The sequence below is a fragment of the Zootoca vivipara genome, chromosome 11, assembly GCF_963506605.1.
Source record: "Zootoca vivipara chromosome 11, rZooViv1.1, whole genome shotgun sequence".
NCBI lineage: Eukaryota > Metazoa > Chordata > Lepidosauria > Squamata > Lacertidae > Zootoca > Zootoca vivipara.
In genome coordinates this window covers 63,314,571-63,341,897 of record NC_083286.1, presented here as the reverse complement: position 1 = coordinate 63,341,897, position 27,327 = coordinate 63,314,571, and the positions used below count along the sequence as shown (strand labels likewise).

Sequence of the window (27,327 nt, the reverse complement as noted above, 5' to 3'; positions counted from 1 at the left end):
CCAAGGCTGCCCTGGTTCCTGAGCATGTGCAGAGAGCCGCCTCCGTCCAGGGAGCGGGGCTGCTTCCTCTTCTCGTCCCAGGGCTGCTGCCCGTCTGCTCCTTCCTTCCCCAAAAGGCTCCCTCGGAACGGAGACTGGAACTCGGGGCTTCCCGGCTTGGGGGTCTGCTGTCCGCCAGGCCCTCGGTCATTCTCCTCGGCCTCCCTAGCCTCTCTCTCCCCTTCCCCCAGGGACCCCCAGACCCCAGACTCCCTTCTGTGCAGAGCTAGCAATGGAGGCTCAGACCTCCAGGCTTGGAGAGACTTCCCGCCATCCCAGGTCTGCACTAGGGAGCTCGGTGGCTTAGAGCTGAGAATGCCAAGCTTGCAGGCTTGATCCTCCTCAGGGCCACCTGCAGTTCAGGGGGCTGGGCTAGATGACCCTTAGGATTCCTTCCAGCTCTGCACTTCTGTGATTCTAACATCTTCAGGGCTTCTCCAGCTTAAAAGAGCTGGATGAGCAGTTTACAGTAACTCCATAGGACCATATTCTGGGGGCACATCTCTCTTCCTGCCCCACCTTCCCCCAACGGGGTCTTTAGCAGAGACTACTGCCCTGCACTGACAACAGACCTGGACTCTGTGCCTTGCATTTCAACCTTTTTATTTGGCTAAGTACTAGTGCAGTGAACAAGAATAAAATGGCAACAAAGGCTTTCAGTCAATAGATAGAAATGGGGAGAGAGGAGGAAAAACAAGCCCATTCAGGTACTACCGTACCTCTTTCTTCCTTGGTGTACATTGAAGTTCTATAATGACTTGGTTGGAGTGGGGATTGCAGAAGACAGTTCTGATCTGCGGAACTGACACCATAACAAACACCCCATAATACTCATTCTGCATATGTAATAAATCAATATTTTAGTGCAGCAGCACCCACACTTTAGAACTCCCTGCTCATTGACAACAGGCAGGTACCTTCGCTGTGCTCGTTTCGGAGCCTGCTAAAAACATTATTGTTCAGGCACCCTATCCAGTAACAAAAATGTATGGCATGTATTTTAATCCGGTTTTTAGCTTACCGGTTTTAATGAATGGAGAGGATGTCATTGGTTTATCGATACCCGCTCTGAGAGTTTTTCTCACAATCAAACAGTATATAAATGCTATGAAATGCACACAAAATAAATACGTTATTCTCTGATCAACAATTGCATCCACACACCCATTTCCTCTGCTTAAGTTGTGTTCTTTGTGGGCAATGAAACGGGAGCTGTTCAGCTGAAGAAAGATTCCTATTTCAGCAGTAATACTCCTTGTGCTGCCAATCCTATCTTTGTTGCCGGGACAGATAGGCGCTTGCTTTTTGCAAAAAGCAAGCAAGCAAGCTGAGATTCTTCTTCAGAGGGCACCATGTTCTGTGAGCCTTCTGTGCTCCTACAGAATGGTGCCATTCATGCCAGCAACCTAGTAATGGCTGCCTTTCTTCCAGACAACCCGATGCCCCTTGGCTCCATGACCGTCAACAGCATCTCCTAGCTACACTGAGTCAGAGCGTCACCCGTCTACGCCTTACCCAATGCCCCCACACTGGCTGACTTGGAGGACACCGACAATGAAGGAGGTACTGCCCCACCTCACCCCTTTGTCCATGGGAGACCTGTATCCCCTCCGCCCCACCTGCTACCCCACCGATAGTTTCTGTGTCCTTATACCCAGCTTCCCGAGCTCTGCATGGCTTGAGTATTCCTTGCCCTGCACCCAACAAGAATGCCTGCCTGCCTCACTCAGCCTTTTCTTTCTCCCCAAAGCTAACAGGGGTCAGCCAGAGAAACCTCACTTGGATTCGTGGAGCCTGGTGTTTGAGCTGGACCCGTGCAGAGGGAATGGGAAGGTCTGCCTTGTGTACAAGAACACCAAGCCGGGTATGTTGCGTGATACCAGCAGCCCAAGAGCTGTCTTCCTTAATCAACCCCATCTGCAAACCCCAGTTGCCTTTTGTCTTTGGGGGAGATGTTTTGGACTACTGTTCCTAGCAACATACCATTGTGCTGGCTGAGAGTGATGGGCTTTGTAGTTCAGAACATCTGGAGGGCACCAGGTTGAAAAAGGCTGTCATCTATGATGGCCTGTGATGAAGTTTTCCTGAAGCAACTATGCTTTGTTGTTGTTGTTGTTAATAGTTTTGAAATTTGTATACCGCCCTTCATCCACAGATCTCAGGGCGGTTCACCACATAAAATTACTATATCTAGATATCTATGTCTATTGTATATATATGCATAATAAAAACAAGAAGAAAAGCAAAAATCCCCCTCACCCAGCACATTTAGAAAGGTATCAGAGATCAGGCTTGGTTGAAGGGGAACGTATTCTATATATATGCATCCCCTTCATGGATCAATGCCTTGTCGTGGCGAAGGGGCTTGAATAACTCAGAGAAGCTATGAGCTATGCCATGCAGGGCCACCCAAGATGGACAGGTCATAGTGGAGAGTTTTGACTAAACGTGATCCACCTGGAGAAGGAACTGGCAAGCCACTCCAGTATCCCTGCCAAGAAAACTCCATGGACAAAGACAACAGGCATATAAAAGTTATGACGCTGGAAGATGAGCCCCTCAGGTCGGAAGGCGTCCAACATGCTACTGAGGAAGAGCGGAGGACAAGTACAAGTAGATTCAGAGCTGATGAAGCGGCTGGGCCAAAGCCGAAAGGACGCTCAGTTGCGGATATGCCTGGAAGCGAAAGGAAAGTCCGATGCTGTAAAGAAAAATATTGCATAGGAACCTGGAATGTAAGAACCATGAGTGGAGGTAAGCTGGATGTGGTCAAAAATGAGATGACAAGAATAAATATCGACATCCTGGGCATCAGTGAACTAAAATGGAAGGGAATGGGCGAATTCAGTTCGGATGACTATCATATCTACTACTGTGGGCAAGAATCCTGTAGCAGAAATGGAGTGGCCCTCATAGTCAACAAAAGAGTGGCAAAAGCTGTAATGGGATGCAATCTCAAAAATGACAGAATGATCTCGATACGAATCCAAGGCAGACCTTTTAACATCACAGTAATCCAAGTTTATGCACCAACTACCGGTGCTGAAGAAAGTGAAATTGACCAATTCTATGAAGACCTACAACACCTTCTAGAAATGACACCAAAGAAGGATGTTCTTCTCATTACAGGGGATTGGAATGCTAAAGTAGGGAATCAAGAGATAAAAGGAACAACTGGCAAGTTTGGCCTTGGAGTTCAAAATGAAGCAGGGCAAAGGCTAATAGAGTTCTGTCAAGAGAACAAGCTGGTCATCACAAACACTCTCTTCCAACAACACAAGAGACGACTCTACACATGGATATCACCAAATGGGCAGCATCGAAATCAGATTGATTATATTCTCTGCAGCCAAAGATGGAGAAGCTCTATACAGTCAGCAAAAACAAGACCTGGAGCTGACTGTAACTCAGATCATCAGCTTCTTATAGCAAAATTCCAGCTTAAACTGAAGAAAGTAGGAAAAACCACTGGGCCAGTAAGATACAATCTGAATCAAATCCCTTATGAATACACAGTGGAAGTGAGGAACAGGTTTAAGGATTTAGATTTGGTGGACAGAGTGCCTGAAGAACTATGGATGGAGGCTCGTAACATTATACAGGAGGCAGCAACGAAAACCATCCCAAGGAAAAGGAAATGCAAGAAAGCAAAATGGCTATCCAACGAGGCCTTACAAATAGCGGAGGAGAGGAGGCAAGCAAAATGCAAGGGAGATAGGGAAAGATACAGGAAACTGAATGCAGATTTCCAAAAAACAGCAAGGAGAGACAAGAGGGTCTTCTTAAATGAGCAATGCAAAGAAATGGAGGAAAACAATAGAATGGGTAAAACCAGAGATCTGTTCAAGAAAATTGGAGATATGAAAGGAACATTTCGTACAAAGATTACCATAATAAAGGACAAAAGTGGTAAGGACCTAACAGAAGCAGAAGACATCAAGAAGAGGTGGCAGGAATACACAGAGGAATTATACCAGAAAGATATGGAGGTCTCGTACACCCCAGGTAGTGTGGTTGCTGACCTTGAGCCAGACATCTTGGAGAGTGAAGTCAAATGGGCCTTAGAAAGCACTGCTAATAACAAAGCCAGTGGAAGTGATGATATTCCAGCTGAACTATTTAAAATTTTAAAAGATGATGCTATTAAGGTGCTACACCCAATATGCCAGCAAGTTTGGAAAACTCAGCAATGGCCAGAGGATTGGAGAAGATCAGTCTACATCCCAATTCCAAAGAAGGGCAGTGCCAAAGAATGCTCCAACTACCGCACAATTGCGCTCATTTCACACGCTAGCAAGGTTATGCTTCAAATTCTACAAGGCAGGCTTAGGCAGCATGTGGACCGAGAACTCCCAGAAGTGCAAGCTGGATTTCGAAAGGGCAGAGGAACCAGAGACCAAATAGCAAGCATGCGCTGGATTATGGAGAAAGCTAGAGAGTTCCAGAAAAACGTCTACTTCTGCTTCATTGACTATGCAAAAGCCTTTGACTGCGTCGTCCACAGCAAACTATGGCAAGCTCTTAAAGAAATGGGAGTGCCTGATCACCTCATCTGTCTCCTGAGAAATCTCTATGTGGGACAAGAAGCTACAGTTAGAACTGGATATGGAACAACTGATTGGTTCAAAATTGGGAAAGGAGTACGACAAGGTTGTATATTGTCTCCCTGCTTATTTAACTTATATGCAGAATTCATCATGCGAAAGGCTGGACTAGATGAATCCCAAGCCGGAATTAAGATTGCCGGAAGAAATATCAACAACCTCAGATATGCAGATGACACAACCTTGATGGCAGAAAGCGAGGAGGAATTAAAGAACCTTTTAATGAGGGTGAAAGAGGAGAGCGCAAAATATGGTCTGCTCAACATCAAAAAAACCAAGATCATGGCCACTGGTCCCATCACCTCCTGGCAAATAGAAGGGGAAGAAATGGAGGCAGTGAGAGATTTTACTTTCTTGGGCTCCTTGATCACTGCAGATGGTGACAGCAGTCACGAAATTAAAAGACGCCTGCTTCTTGGGAGAAAAGCAATGACAAACCTAGACAGCATCTTAAAAAGCAGAGACATCACCTTGCCGACAACGGTCTGTATAGTGAAAGCTATGGTTTTCCCAGTAGTGATGTATGGAAGTGAGAGCTGGACCATCAAGAAGGCTGATCGCCGAAGAATTGATGCTTTTGAATTATGGTGCTGGAGGAGACTCTTGAGAGTCCCATGGACTGCTAGAAGATCAAACCTATCCATTCTGAAGGAAATCAGCCCTGAGTGCTCCCTGGAAGGACAGATCGTGAAGCTGAGGCTCCAATACTTTGGCCACCTCATGAGAAGAGAATAATCCTTGGAAAAGACCCTGATGTTGGGAAAGATGGAGGGCACAAGGAGAAGGGGAAGACAGAGGACGAGATGGTTGGACAGTGTTCTCGAAGCTACGAACATGAGTTTGACCAAACTGCGGGAGGCAGTGCAAGACAGGAGTGCCTGGCGTGCTCTGGTCCATGGGGTCACGAAGAGTCGGACACGACTAAACGACTAAACAACAACATATATATGCATAATAAAAACAAGAAGAAAAGCAAGCATCCCCCTCACCCAGCACATTTAGAAAGGTATCGAAGATCAGGCTTGGTTGAAGGGGAACGGTTTCACCTGGCACCTAAAGATAGGTAGCAAAGGTGCCAGGCGAGCCTTCCTGGGGAGGGCCTTTCACGAACAGGGAGCCACTGAAGAAAAGGCCTGTTCTCATGTAGCCACCCTCCGGACCTCTCGTGGAGGAGGCATCTGTAGAAGGGCCTCAGAGGATCAATTTCCCTTGGAAATGCCTTTACCCATTGTAAAAAGCACCGAGGCCCAGATTGTCATCCGTAGGCCTCAAGAATTCTGTAAGGGGCAAAGCGTACAGAGAGCCCTCTCCCATTCTGAGGAGCAGCTCCTCCACCAGCAGTAGTGCCAGCGGGGAGGGGAAAGAGTCAAGTGAGGAAAGAGAAAGGAGGAGACGGGGCTCTGGCAGCATAGGAGAGCCCCTGCTACACGTGGGAGAGGAAGAGAGCGAGGGGGAAAAGGGGGAGAAGGAAAACAGGGAAAGGAGGCGTCTCTGGTGCCAGCTGATGGACGGGTCGTGGCGCGCTAGCCAGCTCATGCCGAGCACTATGGGGGGGGGGGTCTGAGAGGGTGGTGATGTTGAACGCCAGCGTCTCTGAGTGCCTCCCCACCGTCATTCTCATGGGGGGCGTTTGGATTTAGGCAGATTCCTGTTACTCTACTCGTTACTCTAGAGTAGTCACAACGCACATCCTGTGACAAGTTCCTTATTAAAAAACCCCTGAGAGGTGTGTGTGGGGGGGTCCGTTCTTCTCATCCTGCGGCACTAATAGGTCTCTCTTCTCACTTCCAGTTGTCACCCCGGATTCCGAGATCTGGCTTCCGGACTGAGCTCTCGACTGGCATTTCCCTACCAAAACCCTTCACCGCTTACTACCGGCTCCTGATCACCCACCTGGGACTGCCACATTGGCAGTATGCCTTCACCAGCTATGGCATCAGCCCCCAGGCTAAGGTGAGAGAACAACAAACGGCCCGTCCCTTTTCCTAGGGTCTGCCGCTCCTCCCCATTCTGCCTTCACAAAAGCCCTGCGAGGGAGGTCAGGCTGAGAGTGAGTGATTGGCCCAAGGCCACCCAGTGAGCTTCATGGCCAAATGGGAATTTGAACCCCAGCCTCCCAGGCCCTAGACCGACATTGTAATCCATTATGTCTCAAACTTGGGTCCCCAGCTGTTGTCTGGACCCAAGTTTGAGAAACACTGCTCTTACCACTATGCCCCACCACCTCTGCACTGACTGGCTGCTGCTCTCCAGAGCTTCAGGTGGCATGGTGGGGGTCTCTCCCAGCCCTCCTTGGAGATACCAGTGGGGATTTTCATGCAACATAAATGCTCTCGCCTCTGAACGAATCCTTTTGACCCGGGGCTGAAGTTTTTCCATTCCTTTGTTCTGCATCACTTCCACTTTCCCAGAGAGGCATTTGGACACTGACTCTCCAGGATTTGGGGGGCAGCAGCTGTTCTCAGCCCCACTTGGAGATCCCCAGGAATTGAACTCTGCACCCAACGCACACACTCTGACACAGAAGCACGATTCTTCCCTCATGAGCTTAGGATATTACTGTGCTGTGGTGTGATATCTCTTCTGCAGCTCTGTGCCAAGAAGGCCTTGCAAAGGGTAATAATAATAATAATTTAGCAGGTCATCCAGGAATTGAATTAGGGACCTGCTCCATCCAAGCAGACCCCCTTTTGTCCCTCAGCCCATCTAGCGGGATTCCTGTGTGAGGCCTCCGGTCCCACGGCCGGCAGATACTGTAACAAGCCAGGAGCCAGGCCTTGAGAGGCCCTCACCCTTCCATCGCTCACCTTCCTTCTCTGCCATGTGCAGCATTACTTTTATCGCCATTTTTGATAGTTATCAGACGGGCAATTTGACAGACAGGCCAAGGAGCCTAAAGTCCTCTGTGTCAGGACAGCCTTTGTGTTCCAGAGCTATGCGTGTTTGGGATCCTCTGAGTTCCCTGGTTTACCTTTCTTTTACCTGTCCTGCATCTCCCACAAGAGACTCTTTCCACTTCCTCTGTGCCATGCCAAACTTCATAAACTTCTATCGTGCTGCCTCTTACTTGCCTTTTCTCCTCACCAAAAAGTCCTCACCTCAGCCACCTTCCTTCCTAGGGGATTCGCTCCATCCCCTTTGTTAGGGATTTTATAGGGGGGGCACCCAAACGCGGCTTCATTTGGGAATCAAGATTGGCACAAATGCCCTCAAGGGACCCCGTCTGATCCTACAACACCACTCTAGTATCGCACCAACATGAACACCTCGATCGAACCCCTCAAGATCAAGCCCTGTGTAATAAAGGCTCCTTTTCCTACCCTTTCTCTGTTGCCTGAGACTCTATGTAACCATATTTCTTTATGAATGAATACCGTGTATCTGTATTTCTAAATGAAACCCCCTTTTGCTACTCTGGCCAAGGGCTCTCAGGGATGCAGGGAACAGCCATAATCCTTTAAGCGAGAGGTCACGTAGCCAGGGTTGTGCTCCTCTGCATATCCATAATCCATTCAGGTACCATCTCCTACCACTCCCGACCCTCTGAAGCCAGAGGCAATACACACACCTGGACCCATTGTTTTTCCCCACCAGGTACTCAAGGATCCTCTCCCAGATACTTACTGGTACTTGCTTATCAATGTCCTGGGACATCGTGCATTGTTACCTTATGTTTACCTGTATGCTAATGCCCCTTGCACCTTCCCCTTTTCTGTCGTTTTACCCTGTCACAAGTGATATATGTATGATGCTTTCGATGTGCATTATGGGATGGTGGTGGGAACTTTTAAAAGTTCCTGTAGCCCTGTTCACGGTGTTCAGTCTGGCATTGAACCTGCTGCGCAGTAATAAACCTTGCTGTTTGCTCCGGATCGTGGCTGGACGCCTTCCTTTTATACTCCGCAACGACCACAGGCCCTTGCCTCTTGAGCTGGGTGGCTGAGCATTCTCACACCCAGAATTTTGCCCTAACACCCTTGATAATTTTGGTTGCCCTTTTCTGAACTTTTTCCAACATCCTTTTCGAGACGAGGCGGCCAGAACCACACGCCTGCCGTTTGCTGCTCCTCACTTTCCCTTCTCCTTTTCCAGCAAAGGTTCAACATGTACAAGCCCGTCCACTGTCAACACGGAGCAGCTCTCTGAGGAGGCCGATTCCTTCGTGAAGAAGCTGGAGCCAAACAAGGTCTTCCTGACATTGCACAGCAGCACCTCAAAGCCCTGTGGGCCCCTCCCCCCTTGCTTATTCCAGTATCCCTCTGGTCAAGACCAGACCCGGAGGCAGGAATAGTCTTCAAACAACGACCAAACCCGCCTCCTTGGTAATGACATGGTCTGGACTTAGCGTAACTCCTGCTGCTGCCCGTGATCACTGAGATCGGATGTCCCAGGACACACACACGCACACACACCCTGTGGAACATGCTCCAGCCATTCTGTTGGTGGAGCCAACTCCTGGGCAGCCCTGACCCTCTCCCCTTAAGAACAGAACGATACAAAACTCTACCTGTGCACAACCCAACACCCACCCCCAAGAGAGAAAGAAACACACAAACAAAAGAACATGCCAAAAAAGGACAATTTAATATATAAAATATAAAAGATAACATATAATTTATAAACTATTAAATATAATTTATAAACTATTAAATTAATAAACTATTAAAAAGAGGAGCCCCCTCTGCCGAGTATCAGCCGCAGTCCATGTGAATCGTATACATACATACAACAAAAACCTCCGTTACGAACAAAATTTACCTATGTAAACATGCGTAACTGGCTGTTATAACAGAATATACAAAAACCTACAAGATCAACATAAATTCAAAAGTACTTTCGAAGCAGAAATAATATTAGAATTCCACAAGAGGAGGTGTACATCAGGTGTAGAGGTGACAACAATCTATCCAATTGGCAAACAGGCGTGGCAAGCCAATGTCCATAGACAAGGTTCCCGGGTTACGTCCCTTATTTCGCCCCAGTTAGGCTTGCAAAGATAGAAACATCGACTCAAAGCTCTAGGTCAGGCATCCCCAAACTGCGGCCCTCCAGATGTTTTGGACTACAACTCCTATGATCCCTAGCTAACAGGACCAGTGGTCAGGGATGATGGGAATTGTAGTCCAAAACATCTGGAGGGCCGCAGTTTGGGGATGCCTTCATTTGGCATTACACCTAGAGCTTTGAGTCGATGTTTCTATCTTTGCAAGCCTAACTGGGGCGAAATAAGGGACGTGACCCGGGAACCTTGTCTATGGACATTGGCTTGCCATGCCTGTTTGCCAATTGGAGAGATTGTTGTCACCTCTACACCTGATGTACACCTCCTCTTGTGGAATTCTAATATTATTTCTGCTTCGAAAGTACTTTTGAATTGACTTATCTCCACAAGAATTACTTCATGAACACTTCATTCATTTTGGACTGAATCCTTGTTGATATTTTGAACATGGGGGTGTCCCTTTTCTGTTGATTTATGTTGATCCTGTTGGTTTGATAAATTCTTTGAACCAAGTTTTGAACAAGTTTTTGTATATTCTGTTATAACAGCCAGTTACGCATGTTTACATAGCAGTCCATGTGAGGCCTGTCAGTGGAAAGAGGCAGGGCAGGGCCCTCAGGCTCCCGGCAGGCAGTCCTGAGTCGCCGTAGCAGCAGCGGAGGGATGCCTCTGTCACCGGAGCCATGGCTGGAGGACCTGCTGGCGGTAAGAGATTGGAGGCGGGGGCACATTATTAATATTATTATTATTATTATTATTACATTTTTATTTATACCCCACCCTCCCTGGCCAGGGCTGGGCTCAGGGCAGCTAACATCAAATATAAATTACAATAAAATGTAATGGAAAACAACAACAAACAAACAGTAATAATAATAATAATAATAATATTAATAATATTAATATTATTATTATTATTACATTTTTATTCATACCCAACCCTCCCTGGCCAAGAACATTCTTGTTGAGACCAGCCTACCCAGATGATTCGAAAGCTGGTGCAAATGTTCATCTGGTTAGTTTTTCTCATCGCTCTTTTCATCTCTTGGAAGTTTGTTTGTTTTATTACAATCAAACAGCATATACATTTCATGAAATCAAGAGTAAGTTGATCCCCATTTCCCAGAAAGCAGGCCTCCCCTGCCAGCCCTTTTCACCAACTTACCTTATCAAAAGACGAAGGCCTTTGAAAAAGCCTTCTGGACTGGAAAGCATCTCCCAGCACCTTTCCTCCCCCAAAGCGCTGTATTCTTTGATGTAGCCACCAGACCGGATGAGGTTTTTCAGGGCCTGCACAGTGGTCCTGAATCAAGGGAAAGAATGAAGAAGATTCTATTTATTCATTTATCCATTAAAAAAACTGTATCCTGCCGTCACCCGTAGATCTCAGGGCAAACACAAGATAAAAAGCACCAAAGAAATCATAGAAGCCGGAACAAAGCCGAGCAATGGAAAGGGCGTCAGGTGTTAATCCGCCCATGGCCGGACTGAAGAGGAACCTTTTTGCCTGGCATCTAAAGGTATCTAAGGAAGGCACCAGGCAAGCCTCCCTGGGGAAGAGCGTCCCACTCATGGGGAGCCACCACAGAAAAGGCCCCACCCGCCGGACGCACATGAAGAGGGGCCTCCGATGATGGGTAGCTTCACCTGGGGAGTTGGAGGTCCTTGGCAGCTTGCAGTCTTGAGCTGCTTGGCCTGATGGATCCAGCCACAACCCCCAGCTCCCGCAGCCTCCCTCCCACATCTTTCCAGCACGTGATGGAGACTTCAGGTTCCATGGCACCCCAATCAGCCCATCCATCGTGCGGGCGGGAGAGTCTCCAACATCCCTTCCCATCCTAGTGTCCTTCCGATGTTTTGGACTACAACAACTCGCATCTTCAGCCCAGTTGCGCTGGCTGGGGCTGGTGGGAGTTGTGCTCCAAAAGGACTGAAGAGCACAGGGCTTGGGGAAGCAGGGCCTCCATCTCCAAATGAAGCCTATCTCTTTGGTGAGGGCTGAGCCATGACGGCCACGGGTCACGCTTGCAAGCGCCCAGAGAGAGAAGGGAGGGAGGGCCACCCCAAATGCATTAGCAGGTCCCTTACGCCAGCGGGTCGAGGCGGGGGCCGGTGATGAGGCTTGGTGCCCCACTCGAAAATCTTCTGCTCGCCCCAAGGAGGAAGTATAGCTGTGTGGCCAGGGCAAGCAGGAGGTGGACGAACTTGCCCTCCACTATAGCTCCAGCCTCAGGTAGCGATAGCAGCAAGCGCAAAACGTTGGTCGCCTGGAGGGACAAGGACAGGAGAACAGCGTTCAGGCCAAGATCTCCCAGACCCCTGCTCCATCTCTCTCCGTATTGTCTACGCTGACTAGCAGTGGCTGTCCAGGGTTTCAGGCGAGGGACACCCCGGCGTGGAGATGCATGAGGGGGCTGGGGGCCACCATCCACTCAATCAAGTTCTCCATTATATACTGGAGGCTGAACAGGCGGCCGATTGCCGGGTGAAAAAGGAGCTGAGAAAGAAAACACTTGATGGTGTGCAAGGCCAAAGAAAGTGCCGCGAAAAGCAAAGTTCACTACCCTATACCCTCCAAGTGTCCACATCTGCACTTTGTTACCTAAGTAGGGTTGGGTTTGGGGATATTCATGTCAAAGAATGTTTTTGGCCTACAACTCCCATGATCCCTAGCTAGCAGGACCAGTGGTCAGGGATGGTGGGAATTGTCGTCTCAAAACACCTGGAGGGTGTTTTGAGATGACAAAAACCTCCAGTTCCCCACTGGGACCAACAAAACCTCCAGTTTCCCACTGGGACCAACAAAAATATTATCAATTTCACCTCAAAAATTATAATTCGGAACTGGGAAAAGTTCGGAAGGGGGCAACCAAAAGGACTGGGATTGTTATGAAGCTCTATGGTCGCAGCATTTGGGGGGTTTCAGTTTAGAAAAACGGCGAGGAAGAGGAGATGCAATGTATGGCAAGGAGAAAGTGGAGAGAGAGACATATCTTTGAAAGGAAACAAATGTGTGCTTTGCACAAGCATTCCTAGCAGAACAGAGGGTTAGGATTCTTCTCCTGTGCTGCAGTCATGGGATTGTTTATATCCCTTGTTGGTGTATGTTTTCATTCCACACTGTGGGAAGTGACAGGATGTTTGTATTACTGTGTTTCTGTGATGTGGGACGTTTGTCCTTTGCTCTTTCTCTTTGCTGTCTGATGCTGAAGAGGAAGGAGCTGAGTTACAATGCTCCGAATGTATATATGTAAATAAACGTTGTTTAGCCAAATGCTGCTGTGCTATTGAGTCTGTACACTGACTACCTATACTCTGCTGATCCTGAAGTGTGCTGATGTCTCTAAGGTATCAGTCACCGTGTTCAGGCTGGAGAAAGATTTTGAATCTCCCAAACAACCGACCAGGTCTCCTACTCGTGTGTAGGACTTCCTGACACAGAGGCCCCTTTCACCATCAACAGCCACAACCAGTGAGTTGGCCACAGATGCCCCCTGGGCAATCATTTCGAGAGGGTCTGTCCTCCGGCATGCTTCCCCCGGCTCTGACATCTTGGGGGCTCCCTTACCACTAATATATCCTGCAGCGTCTCCAGAGGGGGGGCCTCCGACAACAAGCTGGTGAGAATGTTGAGGCAGGTGTTGATGGTCTCTCAGTAATAGTCCTTTTTATAATATATTTTTATTAATTTTCCAATTAAAAACAATTATTTCACATCCATTATGTCAAATTATACAAATACATATCAATCAAACCGAATGTTATGCCAAATCATCTAAAATTTTCGGGGTTCCCATGTGTGAGGGACAAGGGATACAGGGAAGTCCCTCCCATCTTAAGTTCCAGCCCATCCCCAAGCGCTGGAGAGAGTAAGGAGAGCTCTGCCTCCAGCGGAGAGTCAGGAAGTGGTGTCCGAGGCTCAGGCAAGGTTGTGGAGCCCAGGCCGCAGGTGGGACAGGAAGTTGGACACACGGGGGGGAGGCCAATCCCCCCAACTCCCGAATTGCGACGCAAACGTAGGGGGAAGAGGTTGGGTCTGCCAAAGCTGTGGTGCTGGAAGAAAACGCGCCAATTGCCATTCGGGAGTTCTGACACCTCACCTTAAGGATGCATTTTTACTGCTCTGAACACTGTAAATAATCAGCACTTAATAAAAGCCTCAAAAGACCATGCTGGAGTCGTTACTCTAGAGTAGCCATACCAGGCCCTCTGACAGCAACTCCCGAATCTTTTTTTGGCTACTTTGGAGTGCAGCGATGAGCGCTCAAGAGGCTGAGCATTGGAGGCTGGAGGCCGAAGCAGCGAAGCAGGAGCTGCGGAACCTCACAGCGCAGGCACAGCAGCAATTGCATGCCGCTCAGGAGGAAGCGCGAGGGGCGCAGGAGGAGCTGAACAAGCTGGTGGACCAGGTGAGGACAAAAGAGGAGACTGAGAAACAGCTAAGGGTGATGGTATTGGACCTGCAGAAAAAGTTGGAAGAGGAGAAAGTCGCTAGAGGTGGGGGGGCGCCCCAGCCGCAGCTAGTCCAAGTGAGAAGGGGACAGAGCCTAGTCACCAAGTTCAGCGGCGACCCTAGGGAGTACCTAGGATTCGAGACAGAAATAAATTATGCGCTGGAATTGCATGCAGCAGAATTCCCAGATGACGCGCACAGAGTCTCCTTTATCATAGAGCATTTGACGGGGGCCGCCCGGGAATGGGTAAGACCGCTCATCGCGCAAAAAAAATCCTTGCATGAAGAACGCAAAATTATTTCTAGAAGCCTTAAAAATAATGTACGCTAGCGACAGTGAAATGGAGGCCACCAAACAGGAGCTTCATAACTTAACACAAGGAAAATCGACAGTTAGGGACTACTGGGCGAGATTCACCATGCTGGTGCACAAACTGGGGTGGGATCTGCAAAGTGAGCCAGTGAAATCAGCCTTCTACCTGGGTTTGCACGCAGACGTTAAGGATGAGCTGGCAAGAGGTCCTAGACCGCAGACTATGGATCAGTTAAGCAAAGCGGCGCTAGCGGTGGGGGTGAGACAGGAATCCAGATGGTATGACAAACAAGCGACGCGCGCAGCAAAACCTTGGTTCCCACGCTCCCAGGACAGACCACATCACCAAACCCCACCCCAGGGCCCGCCCCCAGACCCGCCCAGACCAAGCCCAGAGCCGGAACCGATGGAGATCGGTGGAGCGCGCGCGCGGGCTTTTCAAAACCCGGCGGCGCCAAGACGCAAGGAGGGAAGAGGCGGGAATTGCTTTCTCTGCAACTCCCCCCGGCATCGCGTCAGAGACTGCCCTCATCGCAGAGAGTGGCAAGGAAAGGCGGGAACGGTTGTACCTTCCCCCACTGACGCAGCACCACAGCAGGGAAACGAGACAGCCTGGCTGCAGGAGACAAGGGGCAGCAGCCAGGCACAGTCAGCAGACAACAGCCCCAGCCCGCCCACCCGCACAGAGAGGAGCAGAGCCAGCCCACCCCTCCCAGAGCAGGAGTGGTTCTAGAAGTCACGCTAACGCTCCCAAATGGCTATCCCCTGACAGTCCTTGCCTTAATTGACAGTGGTGCCTCAGCCAACTTCTTCTCGAGAAACTTTGCAGAAGAGCACCAGATCCAACTTCTGCAGCTGGATTTTCCCCTGCACGTAGCCACCATTGACGGCAGAGAGTTGCTGGGAGGGGCCATCACTCATCAAACCCCCCCCCATGAGAATGATGGTGGGAAGGCACTCAGAGACACTGGCTTTCAACATTACAACCATCTCAGACCCCCCCATCGTTTTGGGAATGAGCTGGCTGGCGCGCCACGACCCCTCCATAAGTTGGCACCAGAGATGCATCACGTTTGGGTCGGACTTTTGTCTGGAACATTGCATGCAGCACCAACCAGGGGAGGGGCCTCCGATAGCCACGGTGGCCACCATGCATGTCAAAGGGGGTGAGGCGATACACAAGCCGTACTGGGACCTGCAGGAGGTCTTCAGCGAAGCGGAGTCCGACCACCTACCCCCGCACAGGCCTTTTGACTGCCAGATCAACCTGGTGCCAGGGGCGACGATACCCCCAGCCAAGCTGTACGCCATGTCAGATCAGGAACTGGAGGATCTGCGCGCTTTCATCGACAAGAACCTCAAGCGGGGGTTCATCAGAGAAAGCAAGGCAGCAGGGGGCAGCCCGGTCTTCTGGGTGGACAAGAAAGACACGCAACAGCGCCGTCTTGTGGTGGATTTTAGACGACTGAATTCAGTGACAGAGCCAGTGGCTTTCCCCATGCCCAGAGTGGATGATCTCCTGACAGCGGCACGCAGGGGCAAGATTTTCACCAAGCTAGACCTAAGAGGGGCGTACAACTTGATCAGGATCCGGGAAGGTGATGAATGGAAAACCACGATGTTCACGCCTCTGGGCTCTTTTGAATATCTGGTGATGCCCTTCGGTTTGCAAGGGGGCTCAGCATGCTTCCAGGCCTTCATGCACCACGTCCTGGGGTCCCTCCTCTTCAAGAACTGCTTGGTCTTCCTAGATGACATCCTTATCTATTCCAATGACCCAGTGCAGCATGTGAAGGATGTCAGGGAGGTGTTGCAGCGCCTGAAGGACAACCACCTGTATGTGAAGCTGGAGAAGTGCAAGTTTCACACCAAAGAGGTGGACTTCCTGGGCTACAAGCTGTCAGACAAGGGGCTGGCGATGGACAAGGACAAGGTGCAGGCCATCCTGGACTGGCACAGCCCCAGGACGCGCAAAGATGCCCAACGCCTACTAGGCTTCGCTAACTTCTACAGGAAGTTCATCAAGAACTTCTCTCGTGTCACGGCTCCTATCACCGACTGCCTGAGAGGCAAGCAGAAGTTCCGGTGGACACCAGAGTCGCAAGCAGCGTTCGAAAGCCTCAAGAGGGTATTCGCTTCAGACCAGCACCTGTTCCACGTGGTGCAGGATGCGCCCCTACGCCTGGAGACAGATGCTTCAGACAAGGCTCTGGGAGCGATTCTGTTGCAACTGGACGCCAACAGAGAGTGGAGACCCTGTGCCTTCTTCTCCAGGAAGCTGACCCAGCCAGAACGCAACTACACAGTGTTTGATAGGGAACTTCTCGCGATCCACGCTGCGTTCCAGCACTGGCGACACTTCCTGGTGGGCGCCAAGCACCCCATCCAGGTGTGCACAGACCACAAGAACCTGGAGTTCTGGAGAACTGCCAGGGTGCTCAACCAGCGGCAGATACGGTGGGCAGAGTTATTCTCGAACTTCAACTTCTCCATCCACTACATCCCGGGGGAGCAGAATGTCAGGGCGGATGCCCTCTCCCGCAAGCCAGAGTACATGGAGGAGGAGTTGCCACCAGCACCCAGGCACATTTTCCCCCCATCAGCATGGTCATGCGGAGCAGCAGTGGTGAGCGAGGCAGAACTCACAGCACTGACAGCAGCTGATGAATTTGCCACCCGCCTCTTCAGAGAACTGAGAGGGGGGAGGGAGCAGGCTAAAGACTTTGAGGAAAGGAGGGGTTTGCTTTTTTACAGGGGAGCCCTGTACCTGCCAACCAAACAGCTGAGAGGTAAGGCCCTCAAGCAGATGCACGACAACCCAACGGCGGGTCATTTCGGCAGGGACAAAACCACTCACCTAGTCATGAGACACTTCTGGTGGCCAGGGGTGCGGGAGGATGTTCGGGATTATGTAAGGGGATGTGACACCTGCCAGCGAGCAAAGGTGGTCAGAGCGCCACCAGCAGGTTTGCTGGAGCCATTAGCCACACCGCACAGGCCGTGGGAAGTAGTGTCCATGGACTTCATCACAGACTTGCCGTCGTCCAGGGGCAAGACCGCAGTGTTGGTGGTGGTGGACCTCATATCCAAAATGTGCCACTTTATACCGTGTGCCAGGGCGGTCTCGGCAGAAGAGACGGCCAAACTGTTTGTTGACCACGTATTCAGACTGCATGGATTGCCTTTAAGAGTTATTTCGGATCGTGGCCGCCAATTTGTTTCCAGGTTCTGGCGGCGGCTAATGAACCTCCTGCAGGTGGAGGTCAGTTTGTCTACGGCTCGGCACCCGCAGACCAATGGACAGGCGGAGCGGGTCAACGCCATTCTGCAGCAGTACCTGAGATGTTACGTCAGCCAGAGGCAAACGGACTGGGTGGATCGCCTGCCACTGGCAGAATTTGCCTACAACAATGCGGTGCACGTCTCCACAGGGGTGTCGCCCTTTAAGGCCAACTACGGGCGCGACCTCAGATCTTTCCCGGAGAGGGAGGGGGAGGAGGAGGAAGAGGGCCCACAGGCAGAGGATTGGGCAGAGGACCTGGAGACGGTGCACCAGCAGCTCAGAGAACACTTGGAGAGGGCCAAGGAAGCGTACAAGAAGGGGGCAGATCGCCACAGGCGACCGGGAGAGGTCATCAGGGTGGGGGACAAGGTTTGGTTATCCTCGGAAGGTCTTCCCACCAGGGGGCGATGCAAAAAGTTAGCACCCAGGAGGCTGGGCCCCTTCACGGTCACGCAACAGGTCAACCCGGTAGCCTTCAGGCTAGCACTGCCGGAGGACATGAGAGTGCACCCAGTGTTTCATAGATCACTGCTGTCGCCGTACAGGGAAAGTACCAGGTTCAGGGACAGCGATCAGCCTCCAGAGGGAGGGGGGGAGACGGGAGACGCCCGACAGCTCAATGAGGCAACTGAGATTTTAGACTCAAGGAGAGGGGTGAGAGGGCTGGAGTACCTGATAGCATGGGAGGACACTCCGCCGTCCCACAATGAGTGGATACCAGCCACGGAAGTACCTGAGGAATTTTTAGTGGAAGAGTTCCACGCCCTGTTCCCCCACAGGCCCAAACCCTGGCACATGGAAAGGGAGGGAGAGGGGGAGGGGCAGGAGGAAGGGATAGCAGGCAGCAGCTCTCCATGGAGATGGGAAGCGGAATTTGAGGACACGGAAGAAGAGGTGTGGGTTTCACCGAGGTCGACGACGTCAGAGGCAGGAGAGGACTGGCAGAACATTTTTACTCCCACCAGCTCTGACGCCACTGACTTCTTGGGATTCCCGTCTTCTCAGGGGGAAGGAGAAAGATCGCAGGATTGGGGGAAAAATTTTACACCCACAGGCTCGGATGCCACAGACTTCTTGGGGTTCCACTCGTCCCCAGCAAGCAGAGAGCCACTGGGGAGGGGGGGAGAGGAGCCTGGGAGGGGGGTGGATGTGAGGGACAAGGGATACAGGGAAGTCCCTCCCATCTTAAGTTCCAGCCCATCCCCAAGCGCTGGAGAGAGTAAGGAGAGCTCTGCCTCCAGCGGAGAGTCAGGAAGTGGTGTCCGAGGCTCAGGCAAGGTTGTGGAGCCCAGGCCGCAGGTGGGACAGGAAGTTGGACGCACGGGGGGGGGAGGCCAATCCCCCCAACTCCCGAATTGCGACGCAAACGTAGGGGGAAGAGGTTGGGTCTGCCAAAGCTGTGGTGCTGGAAGAAAACGTTCCATTCGCCATTTGGGAGTTCTGACACCTCACCTTAAGGATGCATTTTTACTGCTCTGAACACTGTAAATAATCAGCACTCAATAAAAGCCTTAAAAGACCATGCTGGAGTCGTTACTCTAGAGTAGCCATACCAGGCCCTCTGACACCATGCTTCAAGAAATTGGGGATTCCTCGCAACTGCCCACTGCCGTCTTTTTTCTAAAGTCCAAATCATCACTCAAAGTCTATGATAGTCCCGATCTTTCCCTTACAGTCACATAGATGTTTTCCTCTTTCACTGATCTTTTCCCAGCTGCTGAGATAAATATCAAACAAGATTTTAAGATATGTTCTTTCTCCTGTGTGAGTTGAACTTTATAAACTGCTGATACTGTGTATATTTTTTGAAGATGTGGAGTTGCGGACGAGAGAAGCCCCCCTCTAGCTGGATGGGAGGAGTGCCTGGAAAGCGTTCGGAGGATTTATGAGATGTGACGCACTTTGAATTTGAGCAGCGACCTGAAGCTAAGTTCAGCTATAGGGCAAGGAGAGCCACTAATTTATCAAGAGTCTATGCAGAATGTGATAGCTGGATCTTCTGCCTGGAAAAGCTGTAAATTTCATAAAGATCGTTAATCTACATAGTTATGAGAAGAAAACGAAACAGATTTGAGTTTTCTAAGATGGCGCTGCTTCGTGTTGAAAGACCGACGCAACAGGGACGCTCCAGACCAAGAAGATTTATGGGGAGGCTGGACTGATTAACTCACACAGGAGAAAGAACAGTAATAGTCCTGAAAGGAGAGAAGCAATGGATTCAAACGACAAGAAAGAAGATTTCACCTAAACATTAGGAAGAACTTCCTGACAGTAAGAGCTGTTCGGCAGTGGAATTTGCTACCAAGGAGTGTGGTGGAGTCTCCTTCTTTGGAGGTCTTTAAGCAGAGGCTTAACAGCCATATGTCAAGAATGCTTTGATGGTGTTTCCTGCTTGGCAGGGGGTTGGACTGAATGGCCCTTGGGGTCTCTTCCAACTCTATGATTCTATGAGTGCCTGACCACCTTATCTGTCCCCTGAGAAATCTCTATGTGGGACAAGAAGCAACAGTTAGAACTGGACATGAAACAACTGAATGACCCCAAATTGGGAAAGGAGTACGACAAGGCTGTCTTTGATGCTTTTGAATTATGGAGTTCTCTTGAGAGTCCCATGGACTGCAAGAAGATCAAACCTATCCATTCTGAAGGAAATCAGCCCTGAGTGCTCCCTGGAAGGATAGATCCTGAAGCTGAGGCTCCAATACTTTGGCCACCTCATGAGAAAAGAAGACTCCCTGGAAAAGACCCTGGTGTTGGGAAAGATTGAGGGCACAAGGAGAAGGGGACGATAGAGGATGAGATGGTTGGACAGTGTTCTCGAGGCTACTAACATGAGTTTGACCAAATTGCGGGAGGCAGTGCAAGACAGGAGTGCCTGACGTGCCATGGTCCATGGGGTCACGAAGAGTTGGACACGACTAAACGACTAAACAACAACAAATGGTCACCTCTAATCAGGCATTATTTTGCTCCGGTGATCTGACTGCCGCACCATCTAAGCTCACTGGCAGCCTTTTCAGCGGTGGATACAGCCACGTCTGAGTCACCCTGAAGGTTCAGGAGAGCTGCAACGGAAGAAGGAACATGAGAACCACAGCAGAGTCCTCCTGGATCAGGGCAATGTCTTGCGTCCTGTTCTCACAATGGACAACCAGATGCGCCAACCGGAAACCCAGAAGTGGGACCCAAGCACCAGAGCCCAGTTCCCTCCTCTGGTTTCCCGCAACTGGTGCTCAGAAGCCGAGCCATTGTGGCCAGGAGCCATTGCCAGCCTCTCCTCCAATCCTCTCTTCAAGCCATCCAAATTGGTGGCTATCGCTCCCTCCTCTTGTAAGCTGCCCTAAGAACACGGTTATAAATCACATAGTGTATAGATCTTTAAAGAGATAAATTCAAAGGAGGGACAGGGATATGTCTTGTCAGGAGCAAATGCCTCTCATGAGAAGGACAGAAGGAGCTGCCAGGAACAGAGTTAGGCCCATTCGGTTGCTGAGCTCACGATTATTTACGTGGAAGAGGTTTCTAGGATTAAGCTAGAGAAGGCAGGACTGGCCGTTTTTTGTTTCTAGGGGCTACATTGATGTGGAAATGAGGAGAATTTGGACCTCCCCCTTACCATTGGCTCTGCTGGCTTTGGCTGATGGGAGTTGTAGTCCAACAACACCAAGAGGGGGCTGATGTACAGGACAGGAGAATTGCAAAACAGCGGGGTTGCAATGGCAAAGAAAAGCAGCCTGGGAAGTGAGCTGGGCTCCAGTGAAAGGTCTTTAATATATGTTTTTGGGTGTGAGGAATTAAATCTGTTGTTTTTGGGACTGAACAACATTTAGCATGGTAAGTCTATGTCTGAAGAAGCAGCAGAAAAAACTGCTTTTGGAAAAAACACCTTTGACGAAAGGATCCCTGCAAGGAAAAGAGCCGCTTTGATCCTTACTCACCCCGATGAATGGCGTCAATTTGTTTGGTGGTCTCCACCATGGGCTCCATGTATTTTGCATTGAACCCTAGGCAGATCAATAGTAAATGATCAGTTCCTGCATTTGATACTTTGTCCAACTAAAACCATTCATAAGACCAGAGGCCCAGAGGCTGTTGGTACTCTATAGGGGGGGGAGGGGCTAACAACTTCTGGATCACTTTAACCATTTGCTGGTTTAATGGTAGGAACTTAGGAAGCTGACTGATGCTGGGTCAAAGCATTGCTCTATCCAGCTCAGGACTGTCTACACTGCCTAACAGGGGCTCTCCAGGATTTCTTGCAGGGCAAATGGTGTGGTGTAGTGGGGGCTACTGGGGGGATTGCCCCGGGCACAAAAAGCTTCAGGGGCGCATCTGTTTTAATACAGGCAATCCTCGTTTTGTGTGGGAGTTATGTTCCAGACCCCCCCCCCACCGCGTTGGTGGGGGCCGCCTAAAGCATTCCACCCCACCCTTGTTCCGCCCTGTCGTACCCCACCTCCATTTGACCCTTGCTCTGCCCTTTTAGTGACATCTTAATGATGTTTTGGTGACTTTTCCGGGTCACTTCCAGTGCACAGGGTGCACCAATCGCAACAAACCAATCACTGCCTGTATTTAAAAGTGGTAACCCACCCTGGGACCTTGGGGCATGGGGCAGGTAAACAACAACAATAACAACAACTTTGTTTTCAATAACCTGTTAATATGGTCACTGCCTCTCGATTTTCTGATTTATGGAATCTGAGGCAGGTATTCATAGTCTCTCGGTGATAGTCCTGAAAGGAGAGAAGCCAAAACAGTTAAAATCTGAAGACCCCTATGGAAATCCCATGTGCTCTGCAGCCTTGGAGTCCAGCATCCCCTTTCCACAGTGGCCAACCAGGTGACCCAGTGGAAAACCCGCAAGCAAGACGTGAGCTCAACAGCACCCTCCTTCCTTGGAGGTTTTTAAGCAGAGGTTGGATAGCCACCTGTCACGATTCTATGGTTCTGCTTCTGGAGCACCTCGGGTTCCCTATGCCTGGTCCTTGGACTCCAACCACTCCTGACTCGTGGCCATGCTGACTGGGGCCAATGGCAGCCCATCTGGAGAAACACACATTCTCCAACTGTATTTCTTTTCAAAAAGTCTTTCTTTCTATTTCTATACCAGGTGAGGGAACACCTTTTAAATGGCACACAGAATCAAGAGAATCACAGCAAGCTTTAGCAGATCCAGCTAGGGACCCAGTATATTAGGGCTATTGCAATAGGGCAGCCTTGGGCACCAGCTGCTCAGCAAATTCGTAACAAAGCTTATGCAGGTCTTCAAACACAGCACACAAAGAGTCATAAACATCAAATGTTCTTTGACATACACCAAGAAAGGTTACAGGTCATGGGATATAAAGATACAGGACTCCACACTAGGCTCAACTTCCTTGGGGTGTCCCAAACCATTTGGCCCTAACTCTCGTACTTTAACCTCCATTGCCATAGCAATCAAATCTTCAGTGGGGGCTGTTGTTGTTGTTTATTGAGAAGGCCTTGTGGCAGCTGCCTCACTGCAAGAAGGGAGGTTACAGGGAAGCAGGCAGAGGGCCTTCTCGGTGGTGGGGCCCACCCTGTGGAACACCCTCCTATCAGATGTCAGATAGATACATACTTATACTTCCTTCTGAAGACATCTGAAGGCAGCCCTGCATAGGGAAGTTTTAAATATTGGATGTCTTGCTGTGTTTTAATTTGTTGGAAGCCGCCCAGAGTGGCTGGAGTAACCCAGTCTGATGGGCAGCATATAAAGAAACAAGCAAACAAAATTAAATGCAGCGTAGGAGGGAGGCATGAGAGTCGCAAAATGCAGGCATGCAGGAATCATCCGTGGATGCATTCTAGCCAAGGGTTAAATGCAATAAATATGGAAACATGATTAACATAAAAAATATACACCCAAAGTCTCTGGTTACATCATTGTGATGGGTCAAGTCGCAAGCTTCCTCAAACTCAGCCCTCCAGATGTTTTGAGACTGTACCGGTAATTCCCATCATCCCTGACCACTGGTCCTGCTAACTAGGGATCATGGGAGTTGTAGGCCAAAAACATCTGGAGGGCCGAGTTTGAGGAAGCCTGGTCAAGTGTTAAAGCCTGGCAGCATTATTTGTAGCTTACAAATAGAAGTAGAAGGTCCAGTCACCTGGCTCTGTGTTCCTTGCATGGGAGTCCCAGCTTTGAGCTTTGTCAGCTTTAAGGAGGGCAGTGAAAACACCTTCTTTATGCTTTTCTTCACTACCTCAGCCCGAAGTAGATTGTTGATAGGTGGTCTAAATGTACTGAAGAGGAAAGAGAAAGAAGGGCCTGGCCAAGGGGCACAATTTCAGGGTAGGGCAAGGAAGGTGCCAGGAATAGGTGGGGCAGTGACAAGCTGTAGGGAGACTAGAAGGGAGGCAGTGCAAGACAGGAGTGCCTGGCGTGCTCTGGTCCATGGGGTCACGAAGAGTTGGACACAACTAAATGATTAAACAGCAACCAATGGTCACCTCTAATCAGGCATTATTTTGCTCCGGTGATCTGACTGCCGCGCCATCTAACCTCACTGGCAGCCTTTCCAGCGGTGGATACAGCCAGGTCCGAGTCAGCCTGAAGGTTCAGGAGAGCTGCAATGGAAGAAGGAACATGAGAACGGACTTCCGGAATGGATTAAGTTTGAGAAGCAAGGTACCGCTGTAATACCCAATTTGGTCCTAGGTGTGGAGTCACCTAGGAGTCGGACACGACTAAACAACAACAAGTGGAGTCAGTATACCCCCCAGGCTCCAACCCTTCGGTGAAGCCAGAGACTCTGCCCTAGGGCACAGTCTGGAGGCATGTGGTGCTAGGACCCTGGCGGAGCTCAGGAGGTCTGCTCAGTGCCAGGATGGGGACCACTTGGGATTGGGAAACAGTGGCACACCTCCTGGAGTCCTATGACAGGAGAAAGGCAGGATGTGCTGGATTTTTCCGTGTATAAGATGGGGAATTCCAAATTAAGAAAACGGAGGGAACTTGCCCAGAGTTGCTGAGCTTTTTTAGGGGGGGGGTTTCCAAAAATCGCTCACCCGCCGGACCTACGCTGCCACTCGTCCGCGTCGCAAAGCCCACCTATTGTCTGCCTGTCCCCTCGCTGGCAGAAGCCACCAATCGCCCACCCAATTGCTGCAGCGATCAACACCAGCCCTCTTTTAGTTCCTAAAAGATGTGAGCATAATAATACCAAAGGGAAATCAACAAAAATTATATATACAGTAAATGGCTCTCAGGGAAGAGGACAGTCTAGGCGAATAATGAGAGAAAGGAACAGTATATGCAGATAACGACTGCATGGAAAACAAAATAGGACATGATTCAGGTAGGTAGCTGTGTTGGTCTGAGGCAGTCAAAATAGATAAATAATAATAATAATAAATTGCCCAGTAGCACCTTAGAGACCAACTAAGCTTTCGTGTGAAGGCACACTTCTTCAGATACACGTTCCTGCAATTACTTGCCTACAGTATACTGTTCCTTATATGGCAAACTGCTTTTCCTCACGATGCATTTATATATAATATGCTGCTGATTTCTCTTGGATATCTTATGCTCACATTGTTCATGAACTCAAATCCCCTCCTGAGGTAAAGAGACGGGCCTTACTCGCCATCTTGAAGTAACCGCCAACCGCCAACTCAAACGTCTCTCCGCCCGGCCACGCCCCCCACGTCCCACTCTCGGCTCCCATTGGTTGACGGGGCCCGCGCTTTGCCCAGATACGGGGGGGGGAGGAGCCAGCCAATGGGGAGGACTCGGAACGGGCGGGGGGAGACTGGGAGGAGGAGGAGGAGGAGGAGGAGCCGGTTCTCCCATTGCCTTCTGGGAGTCGTAGTGCCTGCTCTCCATTCCTCCCCACTACAGAACGGACTGACAACGTAGTGCAGGCAGAGGCAGCCTCCAGATGTTTTTTGACCTACAACTCCCATCATCCCTAGCTAACAGGACCAGTGCTCAGGGATGATGGGAATTGTAGTCCAAAACATCTGGAGGGCCGAAGTTTGGGGATGCCTGACGTATTTCTCCCTCACAACAGCCCTGCGAGGTAGGCCAGGCTGAGAGGCGGAGACTGCCAGCACATCGCCCTGATTTTTTCCTATATTTATCATCACAACAGCCCTGTGAGGTAGACCAGGCTGAGAGGCAGAGACTGCCAGCACATTGCCCTGATCTTTCCCTTTTTCTCCCTCACAACAGCCCTGCGAGGTAGGCCAGGCTGAGAGGCGGAGACTGCCAGCACATCACCCTTATCTTTTCCTATATATATATATATATATCATCACAGCACATTGTGAGAAGTCCCTTACGTGGACTTGCAATCAGACAAGGAGACACCGAAGTAAGTCTTACCGGTTCCTCTTTATTGTAACGCGTTTGCAAAGGCGGGCTCCACGACCTGGGTGGTACGAAGAGCCAAGAGCAATGTACAGGCTTAAGCTTATATCTCTCCCTACTGCTGCCGCCCCTCCCTTCAGAGGCTTGGCTTACAATCTAACTATCAGAGTCAAACACATTTCTATACATTAACCGAGCTACACTCCCTATTCTAACGTTTAACCTTATCAGGAAGCAGGGGCTATGCTTCCTTATCTCTATGGCACCCTCTAACTCAGCTGACAGGGCACCCTGGAATTTTCCACTGAGTTTGAGGCACGTCCTGTTTTAGTCTTCCTCACAATCCCCCCTCTTTTTTGTATCTTGTCTCAAACTCACATAATAACTCGTGTCCCATCTATCCCTAAACCCACATGAATGATTTTTGGTTTAGTGGAGGGCATTTCTTTTGCCCATAAACAAACCGGGTTGCAATGTCCGGCCGAGCAGTCGGTGGAAGCTGCTCCTTGTGTTAAATTGATTCCTTCTGGCCCTTTGTAACTAAGCTGCATTTTAACCCCTTCCGTGTATCAATAATTGTAAATTCCACTCCCAGCGCCCACGTTTTCTCCTTTAATATGTTTGAAAAGATATTTTCTGTCTTGTAAATAGGATCGTTCCCATCCGTGATTTCCACACCCAATTCCGGCGTTCCCATTTGGTCCTTGGCCTTTGTTTATTGCTAGACAGGCATCAAAGCAGACCATAACCTTCCCGGCTCCCCTTGTGGTGTTATGTGCTATGTATCCCTGCCTGTTTTGGGCTATCTGGAACATGTTTGTTCTTTCCCCGGCTGTATTTGATCCTACAATGCTGGATTATAACCTCCTCTATGAAAACTATATTACACTCTTCAGTACAATGCACACACAGCACACACCCCTCACAATGCGCACAGCAACAGCATTCAAAGAAACACTCACACGTGCAGAACAGACACATTTACAGTCTAGGAGTGCTCTGCTGGATTCTGGTTCCTGATTTTGTAAGAGTCACTCTTAGCGGGTTATCTGGACTGGCCGTTGCCGTCCAACTCTCCGGCGGGGCTTTCTTCACCCGGTGGTAGTGGGTCCATCCATGCTCTCTGGTCCGTACTGCTGACTCAGTGGTGAGTAGGACTTGGTATGGGCCCTCCCAACTCGGGGTGAGTTTCTCCGACCGCCACGCTTTTATCAGGACCAGGTCTCCAGGTTGGAAGCTGTGCTGTTGTTCCAAGAGTGGGGGTCTCTGTGCTAGTACGCCTTGCCTGTGAAAGG

General features: G+C 50.0%; 1 long non-coding RNA gene and 1 pseudogene across 1 annotated transcript; one reads left to right on the top strand and one right to left on the bottom strand.

Moving 5' to 3' along the window:
* The first annotated feature begins 764 nt into the window (after nucleotides 1–764).
* LOC132592817 (tubulin polyglutamylase complex subunit 2-like) lies at nucleotides 765–9,878 on the top strand (annotated as a pseudogene).
* A 13,909-nt stretch (nucleotides 9,879–23,787) lies between these two features.
* Nucleotides 23,788–25,343, bottom strand: LOC132592818 (uncharacterized). Its single transcript, XR_009558341.1, has 3 exons — nucleotides 24,730–25,343; nucleotides 24,172–24,288; nucleotides 23,788–23,964 (listed from the first exon to the last, which is right to left on the bottom strand). It is a non-coding gene; the product is annotated as an uncharacterized LOC132592818 (long non-coding RNA).
* Nucleotides 25,344–27,327: the final 1,984 nt, after the last annotated feature.